General features: G+C 39.1%; 1 protein-coding gene and 1 non-coding gene across 2 annotated transcripts in view; both read left to right on the forward strand.

The window, feature by feature from the left end:
• The window catches only part of MACROD2 (mono-ADP ribosylhydrolase 2), an 892,593-nt gene that overhangs the window by 393,316 nt on the left and 472,415 nt on the right, over positions 1-26,862 (forward strand). The gene's annotated exons all lie outside the window — the stretch shown is intronic.
• On the forward strand, positions 12,539-12,728 carry LOC118451870. The gene has a single exon (XR_004841450.1). It is a non-coding gene; the product is annotated as a U2 spliceosomal RNA (small nuclear RNA).

Here is a 26,862-nt window from a genome sequence, read left to right on the forward strand (position 1 = left end):
CAGGGGGGTGGCGGCTCGGGAAGCCCCCAAGCCTTTAGCTGTGAGCCCAGCGTAGCGAGCGTCAGTAACCCAGCAAGATGGGCTGTGGTGAGCCTGGGGGTGAGCGCTGGGTGCTGTGCTCGGGCTGTGCTGAGAAGTAGCAGAAGGACAGATGAAGGAAGCCGGATGAGAGCTTTCTAAACCCGAAAAGCACACGCAGCAACCCTCGAGGTCCTCTCCACGTTGCCTCCTCTCAGCGGGCCCCACACGCCTGCTGCCTGTGGTGTGGTGGCTGCTCTGGGCAGGGCTGCCAGGCTGCCAGCAGCAGGTTAGCCAGCCTCAGCCGACCCCTAAGTTGGGTCCTGTGCAAAAAGAAGCACGAGGCGTTTCAGTGAAAGACAGCAGCAGCTAGGTGTAGTTGAGGTATTCGTGTTGATGGCCATTCCTGCAGACACCCGCTCTTCTCCCAGCGATGACTGAGCTGTAGTAACCAGGCTGAGCTTGGGTAACTTCTGCTCATGTCTGTGGGGATAATTGCAATATGCTGTGTGTAGCTGTGAGCAAACGTAAACTTTTGCAATGGCAAGAAATACTGCATGGCGTATTTAATCCTCATTACGTACATAGCCCATTTCCATTATCCTTCTCAAGGCCTTTTCTATTTTCTTTGAGCATATGGGCACTGCTGAAATAATATATTAAGAAGGAAACAATTTTCCCGCTGCCTCACTAGTCAGCTTCAATTTCTGGGGTTCCTGGGCTTGTATAAAATTGATCTTATCTGTGTGTCATGATCTGGTGACTATTTAGTAATAACGGTCACCCACACAGTGTGCTGGGACACCATGCTGTTTGGTAATGAGAACTCCTGGAGTTCTGTGAAGGCACCAATGAATCATCATCGTGCCAATTAAAAAGGCCATTAGAAATGCTGTCCATAGCCATCAATCCTGCATAGGTATTCTTTCTCAAAGAGGTGCATGGATAATGCACTCAGAATTGCACACGTATGCGTACTTCCTTTTCCCAGGTCAATATGACCTGGCAGAGCAATTGGGCAAAATATATTAGAGGTGGCAATGAATTTATATTCTGCCTTACATCATATTATGGTTAGATCCCAAATTTATTCTAATCTGTTAAATCAATTCTTGTTTTTGTAAGTGGGACATAGTTCTCCACGTGGCACATTATGCTCAAGCTCTCATTGGAGGTGCGCTGCAGTGTTACCAGGTATGATTTTAAGGGCAACACACATTAAGTCCTTTCAGAACAGGGACTTCATTGTCCTACAGTTCCTGGTGGGGAACCATCTGCCAGTTTGGGTCTCCAAGCACTCCAGTAATATAAATAATTGTGGGTGGAGCAGGTAGCATTTTTACCTTACATTGCTTATTACTTTTCATTTTGAATTCTTTTTGTCAGCTGCTCAGAAGTTCTTCATATTTCACTTGTTTGAATTGAGACTTTTTTTTATACCCGTTGTGTGCCATGGCATGTTTTTTCTCCCAAAAGTCCATTTGAAAAGAGTTGAAGAATTTATGAGACCAAGAGTAAAGTAGAATGCTGTTTTGTCCTTATTAAAACAAAAAACCAAAGTTTTTTTTTATTAAGAAGCAGAGCTCATGCTTTTGAGCAAGGATTTGAAAATTCCTAAGGGGTTATGTTTTACTTGTAAAACATCTACCCACGTTGTTCAAAGTTACAAGGCACTGGAAACCCCTGTTGTCTCATGCCCAGCAGAGGTCTTAATGTTTTAGCTGTGTTCTGCAAGAGGAATGGAGCTGGATGGGACAGATCTGTAACAAGTGCAGCACCTTAATCAAGAATCCGGAATTAACTTTTCTCTGCTGTTAGCAAATAACTTATGAAGCATGGTAGCAGATAAGTATGTTATCATCCTGTTATCACAGAAGATAATCTGCTATGTCTTTTACTTCAATTGCTTAGGTACCAGATTTTTGATAAATGGATCTTTGGAATTGATGGTACATCCCTGTTGGCATCAATATGCTGCTCCGTAGTGGGATATCAGTTTGGCTTTATCAGTTCAGATTAAAAAAAATAAAAATCCAAACAACCAGTTTATATTAAAAAAAAATAATCCAAACAAACCAATTTCAATCTTTTTCCCAGCCTCCAAACCCCAGAAATTAATGGAGAAGTTCTGCATTAAAAGAAGGTCAGAGAGTTAAAATCACTTTCACACTTTTGCTTAAGTCTTCTCCTTTGTATGTGACCATCATAATTCATTTTTTAACGATGTGATCATAGAGCCCAGAAGATTTTTTGGTTGCAGGAGATGATACAGCTCTAGGAATCAGGCTTGTGTTGTGAAGGAGCTCCCTGTCTCATTTTGCTGCCGAAATCATGAGGTGGGAGCCTTGTGAAGGAGAAGAGACAAGACTTGTCTCGTTGCACAGCCACCATCGTTGTCTCCTCTGTGGAGGACCTGGCGTTACTGCATCAAGCAGACAGCACCTGGCAATGTCCTGTTTCTGGAACAAAGAGAGAGAGGCCTGGGAAACTACAGTTCTTACAGCTGCCACTGAAAGCGGGAGCGATGCTCTGAACCCCATAAAATGCTAAAAAGTGCTGAATACCTTTAGTGGGGGACCTGACAGCTTTTCACATAGGCATGCAAAGATCTTGGAGTCAATTGGCCTTCATCTTGCTGTGCCCTCGTACCCCAGTTGCTATCCAGGAGAGGATAAAACGCTTTTTCCTGATGGGAGTGGGAGAGTTTGCAAACAGCAAATAGCCTTGTTTTATTTTAAGTAGTCACATGCTCATGTGCTGAGCACCATGAAAAATAGGATGATACTAAGAATTTTGCATTCAGAGCAAAATCTGGAGGCTGTTACGAGACAGCAAGAAATGACACTAAAGCCAATTATTGACTAGCTTCCTTTCATTCAGTGGGAGCCTGTGTTTGTCATTTATATTGGGGCAGAGGGAAGATGCAGCTTGAGAACAAATGTTGGGAGTTTAAGAGGGTGAAATTTTAAATGAGAGTCTTTGTAATAATAAAGGAGCACAAGGCTTGTATCTGTTAAAGCAAATTTAAAAATGAAGCCTCTTTCCTGCCCTTCAACTGAAAATCTTATGATTATCTTAAATCCCAAAATGTGGTTTCAGTGTTCATTTCCTTCTTACCAGAATGTAAAATAACAGGAGCTTGAGATGTTAATGTATTAAAAAAAAAGTAATCCTTTTTCATTATAACTTCTGGTAGTGTTTTAATTGAAGGTATTAGGAGAACCGTCATGTGCAGCACATTTTAAAATTCTTGTACAGTGTGCTAGGAATATCTAAGAAAGGGATTATGTGCGTAACTTGTTCACTCACAGTGAAGACTGAGTTTTGTTATTCTTGACTGTTTATCACCTGCAACTTGATCACATGTTTTTCCGTGGCTTTTTTCTCAAAGAGTTTGCATTATGTTACTACCCTGTAAAGCCGGTCTAAACTGTATTATGGCAATCATGATGAGCAATACAGAGTAATGTACGAAAATTACACCGGTTGCTGTTTAGACAGAATGGTTTGGGGTTTTAACCTCCAACATTTGGAATGAGAAGAGAATGGAGGAAGGAATTGGGGAGGGTATCCCCAGGAATTGTCTTGTAGCACGTATAAATTCTGAAAAGTGTAAAGTGTGAGGTTTTAGGGAGATGTTTTAAAAGTAGAATGGTGTTTCCACCCACTCAGCCTCTGTGTAGGACAGGAGAGTCATTGCTTTTAACAGCTGCCAGTGCAGCTGACCTGGGTTTGAATGGAAAGATCTTGTTGATTGATGTTTAAACAAATTTGTTTACATGCCATGTGGTCCCAGTGGACTTGTTTCAATCACCAGATGCCTTGAAAAGCCAAAGTTTTTGGCCATTACAAGGAATGTGTGCAATTTTTCTGTTTATCTTTTGCAGTATTACCTTCCTCCAGGAGATGTGATTCACTTGTAAGATGTCTTTAAGTAGGTCTTTCTATTTTTAATTCAGTTAAAAAAAAAAGTTAAACAGGTGTCTAAATTGAGGTGACATTACTGGATATAAGCACATAAAATCAATTTATTAGGTGAAGCAGGGACAAGTGTCTCCCTGAAATAATAGCATATGCTGGCAAGAGGCAGAGTTGTGTGGGTTTGCTACTGTTGTGCTCTTTTTGAACAGTTAGTACATAATGTCAGTTAACTTTTGGTCTTTCTTTGAGTTGTTTAGCTGGCAGCTGATTGACCAGCCATTCTGAAAGCAGATGGGAAAATCTGTTCAGGTGCCCCTTTTTTCTTTTTCTCCTTTTTTTAAGTTCTCAGGATCTCACCTAATTACAAGGTATGTAGAGTGCCTGTGGCCTAATTCCTTTTACCCAAACAAGTAACATCCATTCAGGAATCTGGGTGTTCCTCACATGTTTTCCCCAGATGAATGGATTTCGAGTTTGGTTAGCAATAATACAATAAATCTAAATTTATATTACTATGAACATATGAAAGGGAAGATTAGATAAATTCATACTTCTTTCCATCTGTGCTTGGTACAAGCATTGATAGGCTCATAATGAAAATTAGGTCCAAGCATTTAATCAAAACCAAATTTTTTTCATGTCTTATTATACAACAGCAACGTATTTATCTTGCAAGTATTTGGAGGTTTATGGAGTCCATGAGAAGAAATTTCTGCCCATTGATGCAGATTATTAACGAATGCCTCTAGTTCATTTAGGATTTTTGTATATAGGAGACAATAGTTGTGTGTATGAATTTTTCTAAAGTGTTGGCAACTGTATGTACTTAAGTGTAAAGATATCCTGTGGAGGTTTTGCAATCCCAGCATTTCAGCAGAAAGCCCAAGGTGAATTTTTATATTCAGGTGTCTCAACTGCTTGTAACATTAAATAACTAGAACATAAAGTAAATAATAGAATTATTTGAAAAGTTACTACGGATATATGTTTTTTATAGTTTTTATTTGGTGAGATATAAAATGATGCAGTATGTGAGCTAACCCCATCACTGTGCTTCACTGTGTTGGTTCTGCTGCACCATCTAGTTGGTGCAAGAACAGAATATATAGACATCTCCTTTTCAAAGTACTCTCAGCTACATGGTTTCACTCTGCTAGAGAATGGGGGTGTGTACACAGCCACAGGCATACGCTTTTTCTCAGACATCTCAAAAGATGAAACTGAAATACTGAAATAATTTTTGATTACATGGCCACTGTAATCTCTCAGTTATTAGCAGTTTGGCACCCATCAAGAGCAGCTTTTGCAGCACTTTTGGTCATTGAGTGAGCTGAAAATCTTGGCTTGATGGAAGATTTCAGAGAAGCCCAGACAGCCATGTGGGAATTGGTTTAAAATCCCAGATAAGTGGGACAAATGGCCCCCCCAGGTGTCAGAGGCCCCTGTAGTGAATTAAAGCACACTTTTTGATTCCTTGTCAATGAGATGAAAATGGAGCCGTTTCCCTGAGAAAGTGGAAGAAAGCAGCCACACAGTGTAACAGCGTTTTGCAAGAGGGGTCGGTGAGGGTGCTGGAGGAAGCGGGAGAGCAGGCTGGTGTCTGTCACCTTCCTCCCCTCCACAACTGTGCAGTAAGTGTGGGCTGCTGTTGATACAGGGGCAGAGAGGTTTTAAAAAGAAACAAATTAAGTGGGGAGAGCAAATAGCTCTCACTGAGTTTATTCCCTTCATTTCTTCTGTGAAATCAAGGGAAGCCTCTGATAATTCACCCCTGGCAAAACTGTTCAGTTTTTACTGCCTTGTGCTTGCTCTTTTGATGTGTTGGGCAAAGTGAGCAAGCGTAAAATTGAGGCAGGGACAGAAAAGGGGAGGAGAAAAGGAAGGACCAGCCCTAGCGAGCGAGTTCTACAATGCTAGCCCTCAAGCCTAGTAAAAAAAACGTTTAAAATCGCTGAGTGTGAAGCAAACATTGCCTGGGTCAGCTTTCCAGCATGACAGCAGTAAACACGTGACCAGTAACTCAACCCGACAGAGGAGGTGTTCAGGAATACAAATATCACGAATGCTCTGTTGTTCTTTTTGCACCTAAAATGCAGTACGTATGCCTGGACTTCCCTGACAGCGCACCATCTCTCCCATCCTCTCATTTGATGAGCATCTTCCACGTGAAAGCGCAGCCTTTCTGATCCCATTAGTGAAGAGAGACTCTGTCTCTGCGGTCCTTTTTGCAACCTGTGCACTCTGTGAACCACGCCGTGCGTGGGGGATTTGTTAAAGAGATGCATTGGGACCTAACATGTCACAGGCAGGCTTGTTATGGATGAAGCCCCGTTGACAGAAAGGACTAGCTGCAACCGAGAGATAAAAACAAGAAGTCATATTTTTAAGGAAGATCATGGTGCAAAATTTTGATTATTTATTGGGCAAGAAGATAGTCAGGGCTTTGTATTATAAGAGATTCTGTACCCTAGGAAACTGGCAGCAAATTCAGGCTTGTGCTGCCAAACTGTACTTCAGAATCCGAGGTTTCATATGAAAAAGGGGAAAAAAAGCAAAACAAACAGAAAACCCTCTATACCCTGCAGCTGCAGAGAAAATACTCAGAAACTCACTGTGACCAGAGCTGTGTTCTTGTCTGGAGTCAGCGATCAGCTTGAAGCAATACCTTTGAGAAGAGCGAACTGTGCTGGTCATTTCAATGCATGTGAGCTATGAAGTCTGACATGTTTACACAGCAGCTAGCTCATTTCTGGGCTTTTTTTCCAAAAACCTCAATGTAATGCATGCTGTTTAAGAACATATTTTCTTGGGACAGAAGAAGAGAACCAGAAGGAAGGTTTATTATTTTTCATGTAAATTAGAATTAAATTTCCTCTCTCTCTCTCTCTCTCCCCCCCCCCCCAAAAAAAAAAAAAAGGGGGGGGGGGGGGGGGGGGGGCAAGCAACTTTTCAAATTGTGGAGAAGCAGAAACAAGGGATATTTTCTTTGCCCACCGGAAAAAGCTTTAGTCATATCCGGACACTTGAAAAAATCAAAACAAAACCCCCTTCTTCCCACTAACTCCTACATTCTCCTTAGTGCCATATGCCCCAACTTACAATTATCCAGCTTTTAATACATTCCACTTCTGCTCTGACAGCTATACAATGTACAACAGTTGCACAGAGTCAGAAGGCAAATCTGTGAAGCACAAAGAATAAGGAATTCAGTGACAGTTTAAAACAAATATAGTGAATATGAAAGTAAATAACATAAGTAAAACTGGATACCGATGGCATTTTTTCATTTCTGTATGCCTGTCTAAACTTCCTGTCTCGAATGTGCCTACACAGTACTGTGAATTTAATTTTTCCTGCTAATTTACATTCAGCAGGCTGCAAAATACAGGGGATCTTGTACCTAGTGCTCATGATCACCCTGAGGAACCTGTTAATCAGTGGAACAATTGCATGGTTATATGGCTTGCATCATGTTTGAGCATTGGAGCTCAACATTAGAAAAGCGCTGTAATTGCTAATAATTAGTACTGGGTAAGCCTCACAAGGTTTACTTAAGAGTCCCCTCGTGTCAGATTCATATCCAAAGCATATCTGAAGTATCTGAACTGTTTAAGGATCTGGGAGGTAATACTTTGTCATTGTGTAAGGCAGAAGACCTGTGTACGAAAGGGCAAGGGGATTGTGAAATAATTACTGGCTCTGCATTTAATTTGAGTCAATGAAAATGCCAGAATGATTGAAGTGTTTATGCTGAAGATCAAGGAGTTAGATTGGAACAGGGTAATCAAAACCAGGGACATCTTTCTTAAGTTTTTTAATATTTCTTAGGGAGGAGATAATGGAGGACAGTGAGAGTATGGCAAGGGAGTGTTGGAAGGAAAATTAGGATCAGAGGTCACACCTGTGTGAAGCAATGGTTCAAAAATGACAAGCAAAAATAGAAATATGCTTCACTTGACAGTGATGAATGGGTTCCTTGACCTGAGGAGGAAGACTAGAGGTGGCGTTGCACTGTGGGGATGGTAATTTGATAGCGGCAGTTACAGGTGAAAAAGTTTGCTGTTAAAAATATGGTGGAAAAAATGACTGTTCTTAATTATGTATGGGTACTCATGCCCCTGGGCCTCGATTGCCCGGGCAGCTGTGCTTCTCTGCAGCAATGGCTGTGACACTGTTTTACCATTTTCTCATACTTTCAACATGATTCTCCCAGCCCTGTTTTCTCCAGCTCTTCCCAGTATGCCTTTTACTTCGTGTTTGTGCTTTACTTCCCTTCAGCACTGCAGTATCCTGCGCCACTCATGCGCTCCTTTCCTCTGGCATCACAAAACTGTTCAACTGGCCTCATGAAGTTGGTAAACTGATGAACGAGAGTCATAGAGTCAGTGTTGCTGTACCTGGGACTGTACATACAGTTTCCTCGATGTGGGCTCAGTCATATCTTGCTTAAACGTCTCTTGCATCCCAAGGGCAGGAAAACATTTGCCAATGGCCTATAACTTTGCCTCTCTGCAAGCAATAAATGCCAAGAGTCCTGTCAGCTTTTTACATATGAAGATAAAAAGCATGTTAGGGGCTGCTGGCTGCTTCTGTTCAAACATGAAACATGGATTTTGAGGTGAGGAGAGGTCTGTTTGCTTAAAAGAGGTTCTGATCGAGATGAATTATGAAAATGTCAATAAACACTACGTTTTAAAAGGTAATAAACTGACTATTAACGTTGAAGGCAGAGTTCCAGGCAAACATTAGCAGCAGCCTGAACCACCTACCTTTATGTGCCTTATTCCTCCATAGCACTCAGCATGAGGAGCTGAAGCAGCCCTGAACCCCAGAAGGGAGTTCTTCAAGGCCCAGATAGTCAAAAATGCTTCACAGACGCCATGCTCATGGATTTTGTTCCGTTGTGTGTGGGTTTCAGTCATAACCAGCCATGCAAGTCCCTTACGCGCATGTGACATCAATCCACTTCTCAGCTAAAAATACCTAGTACATTGCAGCTTAGCATGGTGCAATTAATCATATGTCTGGGCACCGTGATGCCAAGTTTTATTTTGTTTTGAAATGCTGTGTATGGAAAATTGGAAAAAAATAAATAGTGAAATGCCATGTTTAGCATAGTTCTCCTCTTTTGCAATTCTTTGTAAAAATGTACCAAAGGTTTCTTCTGATGACTTGAGTTAAAAATAAATAATCTTTCCATACATCAGGTCAGGGTTTAATTGCGTGCCCACCCAGTCAGGAGTTACCTGCTATTTGCCAACTTCCAGTCTGTACCCCATCGTAACACTAGTTTGGAGATTTCCAACTCAAGTGACCCATTTGGGGAACACTGCTATCCATAAGCCTCCCCCTTCCCCTTCACTGGACTTGAAGTCTGATTAGTGTTTAGACACTGCTTTGAAATAATGATAATGTGCCTTTTAATTAGCATCGATATTTCTAATCTTTTGGGACATAATAATGTGCTGCTTTTTTTACTCCTTGACTGCTGACAGATGGCTACTTATTAAACATCATTAAATTCTGACATCAATCATTTTTGTGCTTTTTAAAATATGTTCGTCGTTTAAATGAAATGATATATAGAGGAGGAAGGTTTTTCACACCGGGTTGTTTAGGCTTCAATGCAGTGCTGAAACAGCATTTGGTGGAGGCCTTGTTTTTTAAGGCTTTTTAAGTATAATCTCCGAGGCCTTGCTAACTTGTCATTTCAGTGTATATGCATATGTTAAAAGGGGGTCTTGTATGGAAGTAGCCCAAATGCTTTGGAGACAAAGCCACTATTTTAACGTTTAGCAACTTGAACTTTTGAGAAGCCTGTGCTCATATGCAGAAAACATTTCATGCATTTACACAGGAAATCATATTGTATGTGTTTTGTGAATGCCATGAAAAAGTGAAGCTGAATTCCTGTCCTGTATTTGAAGCAATGCTTTATTTGACTTGATGCATTCTTGGCTAGAACCTCTAATTTGTTATTTGTGAAACTTTGTTTAGTGGGTACAATTACGATCTGCATTGTGTCCTTGCTCATCTTAATAGCAATATTAATTTGCAGGAAGGGACAAAAATTATCTTGCAGAGTTATCAAGCGGTGTTTAGGCTTTCTGAATGCTAATTAATTCAGAGCTCAAATGCTGTACCTGCTGTTTCAAAGGCTGGCAGCTTGTATTCATCACCTGAGTGACAGCTGTTCCTAGACTTTTTTGCTTTTAAAAAGAGTAGGGAAGATTAACTCCTTCCATGCTAATGACTGCCGTATTGAAGTAACAACTGCTACATTCAAAATCTAAATTTGCAAAATTTTGTCTTTAACAGATCTGCTGATTTTGACAGCATAGTAGAGAAAGGGTAGGTGACAGTATATTGTTAAGAGAAATCGCGAAACATTTCTCCAATACACTGTTAGGTTTTCTGGGTAGGAAAAAAAAATAAAAATCTGTCTGACATTTGATGTCAGAACCAGATCCTCTGTGTAAGCTAGAAGAGAAAGAATTAAAATATTGCTAAGTCAGATTGGAACATTTATAGCGAGTGTGGAATCCAAAGAATTTTTCTCTTGGAGTCAAATCCTTTTTTTAATATTCACTATCAAGGAAAATATTTACTAGTTGCACTGCAATTAAATGTTCACTTAAGCCATTTAAATGTCACACAAAATAGTAAAGAACAGTTTTATATTTTGGATGCTGCATTCAAAGATCATTGAGTTGTTATTTGTTAAACTAAACTCCTCTGCACTAGGAAGAAATGGTAGTCTTTGGTGATAAAAAAGGCAGCTTAAAGGCATGCTGGTAATTTAATTTAATCTGAGAACGAGTATCATCTGGTATAATGCAGATGTTCACATGCAGGTTTGAGAGGATTACGCAGTTTGCCTGAATGATTGAGGCAGTAAGATACTAATATTGGATTACATTCCTCCTTTTTCACAGAGCGACAGATAGCTAAAACATACATACGTTAACTCCATCCCTCCATTCCCTCCTGCCCCCAGTCAAAACATTTTAATTGTACTACATTTTCTTTTGGGAGGAAGCATGAGACAAATCAACCATTGCCTCATGTTAAAGGGTATTGCTGAACTACTGATACCAAACAAAATTCCATGAAAGCTTCCAGTCAGTATTTTAGGGTGAATTCAGGTTTTTTTTCCTTCTCCTGATCTAAAGACCTGTACTGTCTGGTGTGTGTTTTGCTATGTAAGTATTTCAGAAATACAGATGTACAGTAGACATCATAATGATGGTGAAATTTTCTTTCTCATTTTGGAGGCCCTGTATCTTTAGGAAACTCAGGGTGGACTTGACTAATGCCTCTGGGCTTTGATTCTGCTCACATCGGTTTTTACGCATTCTGATTCAGTAAATCTCATTAAGCACATGTTTAACTTCCAGTATTCACTGAAAGTTCTGTTGACTTCAATAGCAAATTAAGCACATGCTTAAATGTTGTTCAGAGCCTTAGGGAAAGGTGATTGAACTAAAGAACAAAGCTATGCTATTAAAATATTTTAACTCATTAAAATCCAGTAGATTTGCTGATACTGATTGACTGAATACTCTGTGTTGAAAGTAACCCAATTACCCTATAGTTGGCTGGCTCTCTCGTGCAGCTCAGAACACCAGCATCAGTATATTAGCTGGGTATTTCTGCTGTGACAATGTATCTCCTTTTACTGTTGACCTACTGTTCTACTCATACAAACAATTAGTGATTATAATGAGTGATTGAAAATATAATGGGGAATAAAAAGCTTTCCAAGCTTGTTTACAAAGTGTTCTTGAAAATGAAAATAACTTTTAAGAAATTGTTGTCTTGTTCCAAGTTACTCAAACATCTTCTGTTATTACTCATTAACTTCAACAGACATTTTTAGTTTCCACGCGCAGGGATGGTTTTTTTGATGCTTTAGCAGAATTGTCTTAGTGTTCCTTGTGTGTGGACACTTTCTATGTTAATTTATTGTGGAGTTTGATACAGAGTAATTAAAAATCATGCTTTGGCAGGACTGAGATGGAGTCTTTGAATTAGCATATAAGATGCTCTCATGAGTCCTGCAAGCATGAAGAAAATGCACTGCAGTATGTAGTTCTGTCCTTAGTATGTTATTTATGAAAACGTCCCTCAACTTTTTAGAATTTTGTGAAATACTTGCTGTAGGGGAGATGTGTTGCTCTCTAACCTGTGGGGAGGAGGTTCTAAAATAACCCCATAATGATTCAGAAACAAGAAGATTGCTTAAGTGTTTCGGGCACGGGGTAGCAGGGCAGCAGGAGGCTAGGTTGGGCGTTTTTGTTTAGTTTCCATAGAGGAAATAATCAGACCAAGACTGGAATATTTTGGGAGGCTGGACATGGCATCGTTAGCTTTCCCAGGTTCCCGTCCTGGAACAGTTGCTGTGTGTGCAAAATCATGAGCTCACTGAAATCCTGGAGTGAGTTATTTGGGGTCTGTACTCTGTCTGCAGCTTCTTGAAATAAATCTGAGTGATAAAGCTACATAATTGTTGCTACTGCAGTGTTAAAATCTTAGGATGATTCAGTCTCGGTGTGCTCACCAAATCAGACCAAGAAACCATCGAGTCTGCTGACTCGTGTTTGCTTCTTGACCTTTTGGCAAAGATCAAGTGTAGCATATGTTTTTATCAGTTTAATATCTGTTACGTCCTCAACTTGAGGATTTTATTTTAAATAAGTTTGGGGACTGGGAAATGTGCTAGTAGCTTACACCATCCTCTCCATGCGTGGAGCTGGCTATTGCTGTGTTTCTAGAATGGTGTGAAAATAAAATAAATAAAAAAAAAAGGCAGCAAGTCCCCTAATGCCCATAAATGAGTGCAAAGGGAAGAGCAGGAACAGAGCAAGCATAGATTATGCTTCTCTAAAGTATTCTCTTAATCTCCACCGATTCTCAACTCAGGGGTTTTCCTGAGCCTCAATAAAATCCCTGTAAAAATAAAATGAAGTAGCACTTCGGATTGCATTTTAATCTTGTTTTCACTGTCTTCTCAATCCATATTAATATCCATTTATGTAATGTCCAGTATTAAAACATCCGTTTATCACCTTCAGGACTGGGCATTACTTTGTACTTACTGGATACAGTGAGCCTATATTCAGTCTCATCCTTGTTGAAGAGCAAGTTACTGCATCACTGTTGCTGTTTATTTTCACTGACCACTCTTACAGGTGCTGTGTTCAGAAAACTGAGATAACATAGCAATCAGAAATAACCGCAAAGTCCAAAAAAGAAGAAACATACTGCATCATGGTGAAATGGTGCATAAATTATTTGATTTGGTTTGATTAAAGACCATTAGAAAGAAATAGATGCAATCGATATCTCTGAGGAAACACTGCTGTCACAAGTGTTTAAAATATATTCAGAAATATGCCAAAAACTATGGAGAGTTGGTGTTCACTCAAACATTTTTGATGGATTAAATACCAGCTTATGCCATTTTATAAACTGCATGTCCAGAACTGTTCATACACGTCGCAATCAGTGGGTGGCTAACAAAAGCTGGGTTTATTTGGTCTGTGACATCGTTCCCACTGAGGTCTATGTAATGCAGCAAGTGATGACAAGCACGGTTTGTGACATCTTTTGAAACAGAATCAAGTCACTAAATGCCAAGCTGATGTGACAGGGTGAAAACTGGAAGTTGTATCAGAAGCAAAATGAATACAGTTTGGATAGAGAGTGATCAAAATAATTTCTAGATGACATAAGAATTTGACTCTTCAAGGATTTCTTACTAAGTATGTGAGGTAATACAGAAAGGAGGAACCTATGTCATTGTAAATTAATGTCCTTGAGTTAAGTCTCATTACCAAGACACCTTCAGGTTTTTAATTATTTGACCTGCCATGATTAATAAAAATAAAGGTAATTTGGTGTGACATTTCTGGTGGTAGCTTGGTGCACTACCAAATTAATTGCAATAAAATAAAATAAAATAATAGTTTCCCAAAAAAACCCAACTTCCTCTTCCTTCCATTTGGAATCAGTTGATGATTTCTTAGTCACTATTTATGGTCTCAGTATTTAAATTAGGACATGTTAAATAAAGCTGATGTTCTGGGGGGTGAGAAAAATTAAGTGTTTGTTAATTGTAACTATTTTAATGTTGCTATTTAATAGAAAATACATAATATTTTGATTCTTTAAAAATTTCTGTTTAGAACCAAAAACTAGTGTCTACAAGATAGAAATCCACGACAGCAAAATACCATCTTATTACTATGCGTGCTACACTATACTTACAGGTTATTGTCTATATACAGTGTCTACTGGCAAGGAAGCTTTTGTTTGTCATGGGAACCAAATGATTGCTCCTCATTTTTCTTGACTGCTGAGTTCTTTAAGCAAAAAGCATTTTGATCCGGGAATAAATTTTGATTCTCTCTTCTCTCACTGAGAAAATTAATTTAGTGCGAGTTATATTCACCCAGGTGAGATAAGGGCAGCTCAGGACCCCACAGGCTACTTAAACCTGTGACACAGGCCGGCATTCAAGAAGAGTCTTCATTACCCATAGATCAGCACATATATGCTAGTTCTTCTGAAGAGTGTCTCCTGGGGCTGAGCAAGGGAGGATTCATAGGCCGCTTGTCTATAGCAATAGGACTGCAGGCTTTCTTTTTTTTTCTAGCCAGAAAGTAGTAGAATCTATCTGCCTTCATTCCTGTCCACCTCCCCTGCTTCTGAGTGGGTCTGTACCCTAAAACCAGCTGGTCTGGTCTAGGTGAAATCAAGGGCACAAATGCACTGTGCCTTCCAGAGACAGCCTTTGGAGAAACGTAAAAATTGGCATTTTGCTGTACTGATTTTTAGCATGCAGAAATCCTTTTCACAGTGTACTGTGGGAAAAGTAGAGAGGTTGGCAATAGCCAAGTCTTCCCTTTGTAAATAGGCTGAAAACACGGAAGAGGGAAGGCAGGGTGTTGAGATAATGCATGGGAATATGTTTAGAAAACTGAGCATCCTTTGCTATGGCTGCTCTTCAGCTGATAGGGGACATGCTCGTCCTTGGAGAGGGGCTTGGTGGCATGTTCCTGATACGCAAATCGAAAGAATAGGCAAGAGCAATGGGAAGAGTTGGACAGCTTTCTTTAAAGAATTGCACGCTTCCACTTCCTTCTCTTTGCAGCTCTCTTAAGAAGATGACATGAGAAACACCTGAACCTTTGCAGATGACTCTGTGCCTGTTGTTGCTGTCTTAGTGCATGAAATTTCTGCTGCCCCAACTTAAAAATTAACTTTCATTAGTCAATTAACAATTAGACCAGATTGCTGGGTTCCCGTTAGAGAGTGATACCCATGGTGTCTTGATTTTGCCATTGTAAAAGCAACAATTAGCATTCTAAGAAATTAGTTTAGTGGAATTTATTGCAACATGATAAGCTTTGGTATTTGTAAAGTCTGTGGAAGCTTCTGACATGCTGAGTCACTGGATATTATGGCAAAACTATTTTTTTGGTGTTTATCTACTGTACACTGGTCTTCGTATTATAGCATTGGCCATTTCCTCAGTAGAATGTTTTGAAGAGATGAAGAAAAATGATAAGGATTGTACATCTCTAGCACAATGTTAACTGTACATCTCCAGCACGATGTTATCATGCTTTTGTTCCAGAGTCAGTGCTATTGAATTAATGTTGAATTCACGTCTCATTTCATTTTTTAGTTTTGACTCCTCATATTTTTTTAAAAAAAACCTCCACCACAATAAAACACAAACAAAAATGAGCTAACGTGTAAATATAACTCACCCGCTGCTTCTGTGCCTCAGACAGAGCACAATACTGCCATTGACTTTCTGAAAACAATTAGGGTTGTTTGAGAAGGTTTTAAGCTAAAATGGGGACTTTCATATGGCCTGTATTATCCCTCCTGGAGGGAATGCATTTTGTTAAAGTGACGATTTATGGGATTCAGTACTAATGTCAAACTTTGTTCTGCTGTGTGAAGTAACATACTTAAAACACCAAAATAGCAGAACACAAGCAGTTGGAACGTTGTTGAACTTGTAGATATTTCCACATAGGCGATTTAAAATTTGATGGAACAGTGATATGAGTGTTTGAGGCATGTCCATATGAGATTTAAGAAAAACAAGCCTTAAGCAACTTAGCTATTTCCCTCAGAAGGATTTTATCCAGAGAGGAAGATGCAATATTTATGGGCAATAGCAGCTGGGTATTTTTAGAATTATTTTAAATTCCTTTATACTAAGTTTCTGCATGATTGGAGAATAGATACAAATCAGATAAGTTTGTCCCATTTGTGTGAAATGGTCTTCCAGGATAAAATTACAATTTATTTCTTTCTAAAAGCAGTATTCACTTGGGAGTAAAATAATTAAGGCTGAGCTGATAAGTATCTGCTGTTGTTCTGCAGTCATGACATGACAGGACATTAGGTATCTACATGCAAAATGCATTCCTACATCAAAAAAAAAAAAATCAAGTGCCTGTGCCTATTGTGTCTAGAGCTGTTATGTGATACTTCAAATAAATGACTTAATTTCATGTTCAAAATACCCAAAGGTATAATATTTTATTATTGTTATTAGTAACTTAGCTTGCATTAGTGTAACAGCTCTTTTCCTCGTTTGAGAGCCTTTTCTCATGAGCCAGGAAGGTGATCTCTGTGCACTGTGCCCTACCTGGTTTTATAATTTTATCCATGCTATGACTTGAACAAATAAAGATGAACATCATGTAAATTAAGCATCCTAAAATGACTCTCAGTTCAGGGTTCCCTCAGTGCTCTTCACTGATGGGGAGGACGCACTGGATCAGCGAGATCGTGATATGAATTGCTTAGTTACCCTCTACATGCTGGAAAGCTGTGTGGTTTCCTTGTTTCTCTTTGAGGGGAGATCAAAAATTCATGCAGCAGAAATGTTAAGACTGTCAGTGTTTGAAACGGGCAGTTAAGACAACAGAGCACTGCACGTGAGCTTTCCATTGAGTTGTAGAAGATCGTTGACTTGATGTCTACGTGTGTTTAAACACCATCGCTTTCTCTACTTTTTCCAGTCATCCTATGTCACTTTCTGTTGAATTACTTTTGCGCCTTAAAATTAAGCTAATTGCAAAATGGTTTCATAAAACAATATCGAATGTAAAGGTGTGTGTTTCTACATAAATGTTCTTTTGTATGAATTCTCTGCAGTACTATTGCAATGAGGTGGATGGAAAATCGAGCGCTGAATCTTAAAAATGCTTTTGAATGCTATCTTCAAGCAGATATTATGAGGAATGAATATAGCTGGAGCTTAATCATAAACTTTTCTCTTTCCTGACAGTACTGACATTTACTTGTTTCTAGACAAATAGATGAATCATAGCTAATGAGTTGTTTTGATCATTTATGGTGTTAATGCAAAACCAAGGCTCATATATTTTGACCCTCTACCTCTGAATTAACTGTAAAAGACTGAAAGCCTAAAAGCTGATGTTTTTCAAAGACTTTATCAACTACCCTGAAAGTTGCTCCATTCAGTAGGTGTCAGCTGGGGGTAACACCACTGGTGAGCCATGGGTGACTGCATGCGGAGGGAGTCTGCAGGGCAATCCATCATCCCGTGGACTTTTGCTGGCACGTAGCACTGGAAGCGGAATATTTAGTAACACTCTTTTTTGTTGGTGTGTTTTGTTTTGTTTTTTTCCCCCATGTAAAGCTTTACCTATGGCTCTTGCTGTGGGTGAAATGGAGTGGTAGCCTGTGATCCCAGTGAGTCTGATTCACAGCAGGCTTTTTAGTTAGAAGGTTTCACGGCTCCATGTCTGTACTTCTCACTGTCTGCTTGATTGTCCAAGTATCCTCCATTAGAGCAAGAAAAGGAAACGTGGGCATAAAGGGAAACCTTGACCAGATTGAAGTTAAGAATACTTATCTGTTCCAGTTTTAGTATCCCTATAGTTTTGTATGAAGAGCAGCGTAAAGGAGTATGGTGTTTCAACGCATGGGGATTTGCACCTGCGACGTGTTGTTGCATACTGGAACAAGGTTTTGGTTCTGAAGTTAGCTTCCAACAGTCAGTCTGGGAAGCATGTATTGAGCATTTCTCTGCAGAACAGTATTAGACTTTGCATGTAATTCAGCTAAGCTAGCAAATTTAGCCCTTGAACATTAATGTTTTTGTGATTTTAAAAATATTTTGCTGTATGTAGGGTGGTTTTTTAAAAAGTGGATATCTAACCCAAAGGCCATGTACAAGCCTTCAAGTTTAACCTTTTCATTTTACTTGACGGTCTAGAAGAAGATGAGGGGGGGAATGCTGTCAGAGAGTTTACACAGAGGATGGAGAGTGGTGGTGGTGAAGGGGATAATGACTTCAGCTCTGATGTTCCTCCTCCTGCTGCAACGAGGCATCCATATTCTCTGCTGGGTGCAACCAGCCTGCGGGGAAGATTTCATTCCTGCAAACGGCAAGTAACTCAACAGATCATCTGGGAAATTAAAGAGACATCAGAGCTGGACTTGTGATGACCTGTTTTAAAAAAAAAAAAAAGTAAGATGTGTGGATGGATGGTGAAGGGGAATGATGGGAAGAACGCGAGGAAGGACTTAGGTATACTTCCATCTGCAGTATCGTAAAGATAATAGTGCTGTGGGATCAGGTGCCATGAGCTGCCAGCCAGCCACAGCAACAGGTCTTTGTCTTCCATTTCACACATAAGGGGAGAGCTTGGGCAAAAATCAACTTGCTGGCACTTCAGGGGGATCACTGACAGCAGCGAAGGAATAAGACTGAATGTTTCTGGGCTGAGATTAGCTGGTCTTCTCTTATCATATAATGGCTTATTATACCATGGTATTCAGGCAAATGTGTATAGTGTTAACAGTATGTCAATTATTTTGTCTACTAATCAGACTATTTGTTTTATGCTGCAGAAACAAACGCCTTTTTCGGTTGTTTTAATATGCTGCATTCTTTAAATTAGACGATCTATAGGCAGCATATAAACAGCATTCTCCAATATTATTTCAGAAAATGAACAGCATGTGTCATGCCCACACTCGTCTACAAGAGAAACTGCAGAGTGACATAGGTTCTTGTTATTTGCTTCCATATGAACAGCTCTGACTAAGTGTCCGTTCCCAGGAAATACACATTTGCTGCCTTCTGGCTCGGGGAAGGCTGTGTGTCTATTTGACATGCTCTCAGTGGAGAATTGCTTATCCATGCCTGATCCTGACTGGTTTCAACTTCCAAAAGAAACTAGCATAGGTCAAAAGTTGGCAAGATGGATTGAAAAGTGTTTCCAGCTGATGGAAATGCTTTTGGTAACCAAGTGGGGGAATTTGAAATCTAATCTATTCTCAACGGAAAAACAGCAAATAGTCCATGTTTCAACACGAACAAGCTATTCCAGTATCTAAAGTGCTGACATACATGGGTTTTTCAAATAAGAGAGACTGTGAATCAACTACTTTTGCATGAAAGGTACAAAGTATCTTCTTTAATGGACCGCGGTATGCCAAAAGAACTTTTTGTTCACTAGTTCCCTGCAGTGCTAATGGCCACACCTGTATGTGAATGTCTCCAGACGCCCCTTCCTCCTCCAGTTCCTATGTTCTGTGATTTTGGCATTCCTAATTTCTCATTTCTTTCCCTTTCTAAATTCTTAATATTTTCCCATCTGTAGTTAAATCTTTTTCTCCCTTATTTGAATATTCATCATTTCCATTTTTCCTTTTTTCTCATCTGAATTTCTTTCTCCTGTTTACTTTTTTTCACTCTTGCCTGTTTGCCATGTTTAGGCTCTTCCATATGCCATTTCTTCACAAGTAGTTCCCATATTGTCCAACACTTTGAGGGAAACACACGTTCTCAGTTGCTACCTGGTCCTGTACGTGAAAGAGGGAGTGCTGTGAGCTTAGGATGAGAAGAGCATGTCTTGTTGCACGAAGATTATTTTATTCCTCCTTGATTTTCTTAGCTGCTTTGCTTTGCCCTCCATTCCTTCCATCTGGCTCTGACTGTAAGCAGAGCGTAAGGCAAAGTGAGGGCCAAGTGTCTGTTAGGTTTCCTGCTGGAATAAAGAATAATGATGAGGATGTGAGTCAGAGACTGAGTAACACTGAGCACAACAGCATAGAAGCACTTCACGTATATTTCTTTATTATAATTTTCCTTTTTTTATTCCATTGTTGGCCCTTTTTTTTTTCTCTTTGTACCTCTTCTAGCTCATATATACACCTAATTGATGTATTATAGGAGATCTTTAATGAAACATGTTTACCTTCTCATTTGCCTGGAACAGCGAGCTCCTTAGGTATAGGAATTGTACCAGGAATGCTACGCTGCCCTTCATGGCTTTGCAGGGGTAATGAAACCTCGTTATACCCATTCCCCCCCTGTCCTTCTCACATTACTGATTTCTTACTCAAACTGGTCTGTGCAAATTTCTAGTGTAAATTCAGAACTAAACAAAGCAAGGAGCCCTTACAGTTGTTTTGGTAAAATCTTTAAAAAGAGTTTCAAAATGTAGTTTCTCCTGACAAGGGCAATCAGCAAAAACAGACTTCTATAGGACAGAAGCAATCTTGTTTGCCCTGAGCAAATTCTCCCACTACTGACTCCTGAGATTAAGTGGAATTTCTAACAAATCCTGTTACAATGGGTCAAGCACTGTCTCTCTAGTTGTACTTATTTGTTGCAAGCCTCAATAGAGGTTTATATTAACGCAGCCATTTTATGGTGCTTGGAATATCTTCATCCTCTGTATTGCTGCTACTATAGATAATGGATGACCACTTGGTTAATGTTTGACGGCAGTTACAATACCCATCTCCCAAAGTTAAGTGTCCTTATGTCTTTATACGAGAACTGACCTTCAGGGACAGTAAACATATTGTTTGGCAACAAGTTAATTACAGACTTTATCTTCCAAAAACATTCATGTCATGGGTGGGATAATTAAGATGTCCTTGCAAGTGAAAAAAGTTCTTGAGTTATAGTAGTGTTCCAAAGTAGGTGTTAGAAACCGAGGTCACAACAGTACTGCCAGAGCTGTGTACTCATGTTATTTTGACTAAATAATTCTCCTCTTCAGGTAATAAAAAAGAAAGATGGACTTAACTGATATGTATGGCGATATATTCTGTGAGTCTGTGAAAAAAACAAAGGGATTTGGGTTGTGCAGGGCTATGATGGGCAAGCAGAACTGATTGTGTTTGATTTACTGGGGGGTTGATTGCTAGGGTTTGTTTTGTTTTTCTCCTCTTTCCTCCTTTTAAGGTCTGTGTCTTTTGTTAAATGGTTAGGATCATGTTGGCCCTTTCTAATTTTATAATGTGAACTTCATGGTGATAAATAGCTAATTATTTGCAATTGAATTAGGCTATGAATTTAAATACGACAGAAACAGATGTACCCATGATTACCTTCAATGCCTTGCACAGGGGATCGAAGTTTAAGATAGTACAAATATATAGCGCATAGAATCTCAGATGCAACGTGTGTTTTGTTTCGGTTTTCTCCTGGAAGAATTTGGGGAGGGAGGAGAGGAGTGTCCACTGGTGAGATTGGAAGTTCCAGTTCTGGAGTGTTGAATCTCTAAGCTGAAAGCTTGACATTTGGGTGGAGTTATGAAGTATTTTTTTTTTTTTTTCACAATGTACATTAAAAGAGGACACTGAGCATTTTCCAGAGATGGATCCCCTGGAGGGGCACACTGCAGTGCTATTTTGTGGGTGCCACTTAATTGAAAGTCTTTGTTGTCTGGCTGAATTGTGACATGATGCAGCAGGTAAACTACCCCAACACACCTTTGTATTAACATGAAACTAAGAATGAATACACACTAATGTAATTTAAATATTTGAATTATAATATCTGAAAAAAGCACAGGCTCCTCACATGTTCTCTTTCTCAAAACTTGATTCAGGAGATCAATAGGTCTACTAATCAGATCTTAGCTACTGTTTTCAGTATCAGTTTTTCTATTTGGAAACACGTTCCAGCAGAAAGAAGTCATTCCTTTTTTAATGGGCAGTATAATGTTGGACAATCAAATCACTTTAGAATGGGTTTTCTTTTCTTCAGTAGGAAAAAAGTTGTTTAAAATGAACAAAACGTTCCCCAAGTACAGCCATGACACATGGCAGCTAATGAGTCATACCTTACCAAAATGTAGCAGGAGTATGAATGATTGAAACGAACACTTTAAGACCTCTTTCCATGTATCCTTTCATTGTTAGAATGATAATATTTAAGCGTCCCAACATTAGAGAATAATAGAAAAATGGGATCTAAGCACAAAGACTTAGATTGGTGGAACTGTGCCATTCGTGTCTAATGCAGCACTGTTAACACAGCCGTATCTCATTGATACAGTAATACAGAATGTGTCCAGGCTGTGTTTATGCAAAGTGCAAGGCAATAGAATAACACCTTCAAAATGGTTAATTTTGAGGCTGTCTCGGTGTCTGCCCTGAAAGTTAAATCCCCGTATCTTTGCACTAATGGAAATATTGTCCACAGATACTTGGGCATGGTGTGCTCAAGAAAAGTCAGATAATCTCTTCCAGATTCCTTCATTGTTAAATGGCACTGGAATGTGATTTTTACTGTGCAAATCAATTCTGGGATTCCATATTTTGCAATTCATCTCCAGCCCTAACCCAAAAGCTAGTTCATATTTGTTTTACCTTCTGCAGTGCATGAGAGTTCAGTAAGTCAGTTGATCTCTCAGTCAGGACATGGTATATCTTAAAATGAAGTTATCAATGAACATCGCATGCACCATGTAATGTTTTTATTTTCATGTAAACTAGATAGTTTTTGGTGAGCAAGCTCTTCAGTTTTGCATGTCTTACCTTTTTAAATATGTGGTTTCCTCTTTGATTTCTTTTTTTTGGAAACTTCATAGCTTATTTTCAAGTTCTCTCTGTTGTTTATCAGGTTTACTTGTGTATTCTACTAAACGTAATATAGCTCCATTGAATTTCACTTGAGGTGATTTTTTTCTGCATAACTGTGTGCAAATAAATGTTCTGATAATCCCTTTCTTTTTAAATCAACCAGTTTAATACTTGCTTCTGTCACTGTTACATGAGGATGAAAGACTTGACCTATTTTAAAAAATGAGCTTTTTAGCTTTGCTAGCTACAGGAACACCGAATTTTTGACTTTTTAGAATTTATTTTTTAATTAGACAGTTGCCAGTTAGGATTTGCTGGGGCACACATTGATGATGTTTTCTTTTTAATTGTTATTTTTTGCAATGGAACTTAGTGGAATTTTTTTCTTCTTGTAACCCCTTAGTGCTCTTCAGCGTTTGTCTTTGACCTGCTTTACAGGCTTCAGCTTTGTGGCATAAAAATTGCTTTGATACTGCTGGAATGTATAGTTTATTCCATTTCATGTACATTCAAGCAACAGGCATGGAAGTTGATTCATATGTGATTACAGGTATTTTGAATGTGACATTTACCCTAGAACTATATTAAGTTGTTAGCTCTGGAAAAAAAGAAGTATTTTCTTAATGCTGTCTTGTATTCCATGGCTTTGATGGTACTTGTTGCAGATGTTTCAGATTACTGTCAAAACTTCATTATCAGTGATAATATACTAATGCAGTAAGTTGACACAGGGGTTGACTGAATGACTATTGCAATATATAATTAGGTTGGTGTAATATGATACATTTCCACTGATCCTACACAGCCTTTAAATGAAATCTGTTTGAGACTGAATTCCCTTGCTGCGTTGTTACCATTCCCAGTGACTGCTACCATTTTTTTAGGATTCTTGCAGTGGTGTGAGCACGTTAAAGAAACTCGTTGTTACACAGCTACAAATAACATTTTCTTTGAAATTTTCTTTTAATATTGATATCACTGGAAATAATAATACCATTATAGAATTAGCAGAAATGTATCTCTAATTCTAATAAATCAGATCAAAATATATTGAGTTTATCTATAATCCATATACTGTATGTTACTAGTGTTTACAAGTATTACGCCATTTGACAGTTTGGTAATTTCTAACCTGTATAAACAAAAATATTGTTTGCAGAGTTGTTTGCCTGCAAAGTGAAAACCTGAAATTTTAATGGAGTCCTTCCAATAGCTGTCAGTCTGTTCCTCAGGGTTTGATAATTGAAAGGTTTGTTATTTTTTTAGAAGAGGAAGATGGTTTCAATTATCCAAAGCTAGTGGAATGTTTAACTACCCTTCTGCTATCAGTGGACTTGTTTACATTGGGATTTTGACTAAATTGAGATTGCACATATCCAGATGTTATCTGCCCGGGTGACTTTTTCATTTGCTTTGGCAAAGGATTTGATGGTATATTGCTACCATCTCTTTTTCAGTCCTCACATTATATATTGCAGGCTACATTTAGACTTTTCTGTTATAAACTTCTTCCACTAAACTGTTAACTCCTAAACTTTTGCTCTTCTTTTCTAAGGGTGAATCCTCATTTTACAATACACTCATCTGCATAAAGATTACAGGATATGTAAAAGTTGTGTGTTGTGTCCTTTGCATGGCCGTACACACAACAGAGCACATGCTAAGTCTTATTTTTCATTTTTTGTAGTTTATTTCTTCTGGTCTTACACACATCAGGCATGTCATTGCTGTAAGTCTAGACTGCAGCCTTGCATTTTGCCTTGTGGAAAGCAGGGTGGTAGGCTGCCCAAGGGGCAGTATGGGACCCATATACCAAAACCAAGAGATGGGATTTTGATCCTTACTGCAGGTTTTCTCATGGGTTAGCATGAAAAAAAAGCCAAAGTCCCAGACAAACCAACTCCAAATCCAAAAGAAACTTTTCCTGTTCTTGATTTTTATCTCTGCTTTGCTGTGCTGAGAGGCAGAGATGTGTCCGAAATGCTTCCACTCTGCAATGTCCTTCAGTGAGAGAGGAAAGGCAAAGCTCTCCACCAAGAACTGCTTCCCTCCCAGCACCCAGCGCCCTATCATGCCAATGGCTTGCCCAGAGGAACAAGGGCTCCTCGTACAAGTAGCTTACAGCAGGATAGCGTTCCACAGGGTATCAGCGGGGAATCGTAGAAAACATTAGCCAGGACTACTCAGAAGGAGAACTATAGTACTGAAAACCAGCAGCTGAACAAGAGCATCATTTAATTCATTACTGCCCTGTCATTTTTCAGCTCTGATGGGGTTGGAAGTGGGTGGGGAGGGAGAAATATCCTAGCCCAGGAACATGCTGCTTAGGATGTGTTAGGCTGAGACACAGCTTGAATAAAGAATTCCATTTTTTTAGATCTTTAGAGTGCTAAAAACGTAAAGTGGGCAAGTGCTCAAGCTCAGCAGTGATCAAGACAGAGTTGCAGCCAACAGAAACAGAGGTTTGAAAGTGTAAAATCCTAATCTATGTCCTAGTGGACCTTTCTGTTGAGTTATTTTACCTCTTTCAACCTCCAGACCTTGTGGCTGCAAATTAAAGAGAGTTGACGCCAGTGCTCACGTGACTGGCAGATGTATACATCTCACGTTAGATCTGAACGGAGCTCCGCTTATTAATGTTTATCCAGACCGGGTAGATCTGATCCTATTTGCAGGCCTTTAAAATGCCAACTTTTATTTTAAGCCTGGTTTACTTTAACTGCAGTATTTAACCTCAGAAATGTGTTTGTGGGTTTTTCTCCTCAATGGCATTTTAAAAAGTTGTAAAGCTTTAAATCAGCAAAAGTAATGAAAATTTATATGCTTTTTTGCATGTTTGATTTAAGCAAATCTATGGTGTAACCATATGTAGTGCGATTTGAATCAAGCAGATCTAATTGCTGCTAATGCTGTTTATTTTGGTAATGCCTAAAGACCAGCTTTATTTGGTAATGTAGAAACACATGGGGATGGGTTTATAATCTCCTGTAGTAGCCAAGGGCAAGTGATATCAGTAGAATTTTGTGGTAAAATCCATGAACAGTTGATATCAGCAAACATCAGACTAGCTGCAGTTTGAATATGGGAGGGAGAAGAGAAAGGGAGAAGAAAAATCAATTATGAAGACACAAGGTAGTTGAAAGGAAATGTGACACTGAAAAAGGAGAAATGAATAAACAGTGAAACCGAATTGGAGGGTAGAGGCAGGGAGGGAAAGAAAGATAATCTGCTAAGCAAAAGAGCAGTTAGCACAGGAAGACACATCAAAACTTCAGAAATTTATGAATCACCAGAAATACCTCTTTTTGGAAGCTTTTGCATTTGCTTTTACCAGTTGGAGAGCATCTAGGTTTCCCTCTGGGCATTTTCCACCAGGCCAAATGATGGAGAGAAATTGGGTGTCTGCAGTTAACTATCTGCTGTTAATAAATTATTGCCAATAATTATATGTTTTCCGATGTGTGCTTACACTATACATGGGGCTGTGCAAGAGGTGAATGCAGAACTATGTCCTGTCCAGTGACTTCACAGCCTATATGACAGGTACAGAGAAAACAGGTTGTGGGTTACGGTGGTGGTGGTGGTAGCTCTCAGTGTACCTCTTTTTCTTCTTTTTTTCAATTAATAGGAGACTAGGGGTTTGCTCAATATGGTGAATGAATCATATTTTCAGTAGGCAGTTGCCTCACTGTATAATCCTGATATCTCGACAAGATTTGTGAGATTTAAGAGAATTATTTTTATAAAGTGGATATGAAAAACATAACATGAAAATAAGTCTTAGGTGTATCTTACAGCATCTGCTGGGTGGGGAGCTAGGCTATAGTGTTAGCTTTTGTATAAATTTGAACAATATCATTTTTGGATACAGGAGCACTATCAGAGTATCATGCAAATCTGAAAGAATCGTTTATCCTATGATGCCTATCCCACTTTTTTCCTCTGGCCTCTTTGAGGACACGTTTGGTTTGCATACATTTTTTTTTTAGAGAATGGTGTTTAAAGGGTTGGAATTTTTTTTTTTTTTTTTTTTTTTTA

Source organism: Egretta garzetta, unplaced genomic scaffold, assembly GCF_000687185.1.
Source record: "Egretta garzetta isolate BGI_Z169 unplaced genomic scaffold, ASM68718v1 scaffold252, whole genome shotgun sequence".
NCBI lineage: Eukaryota > Metazoa > Chordata > Aves > Pelecaniformes > Ardeidae > Egretta > Egretta garzetta.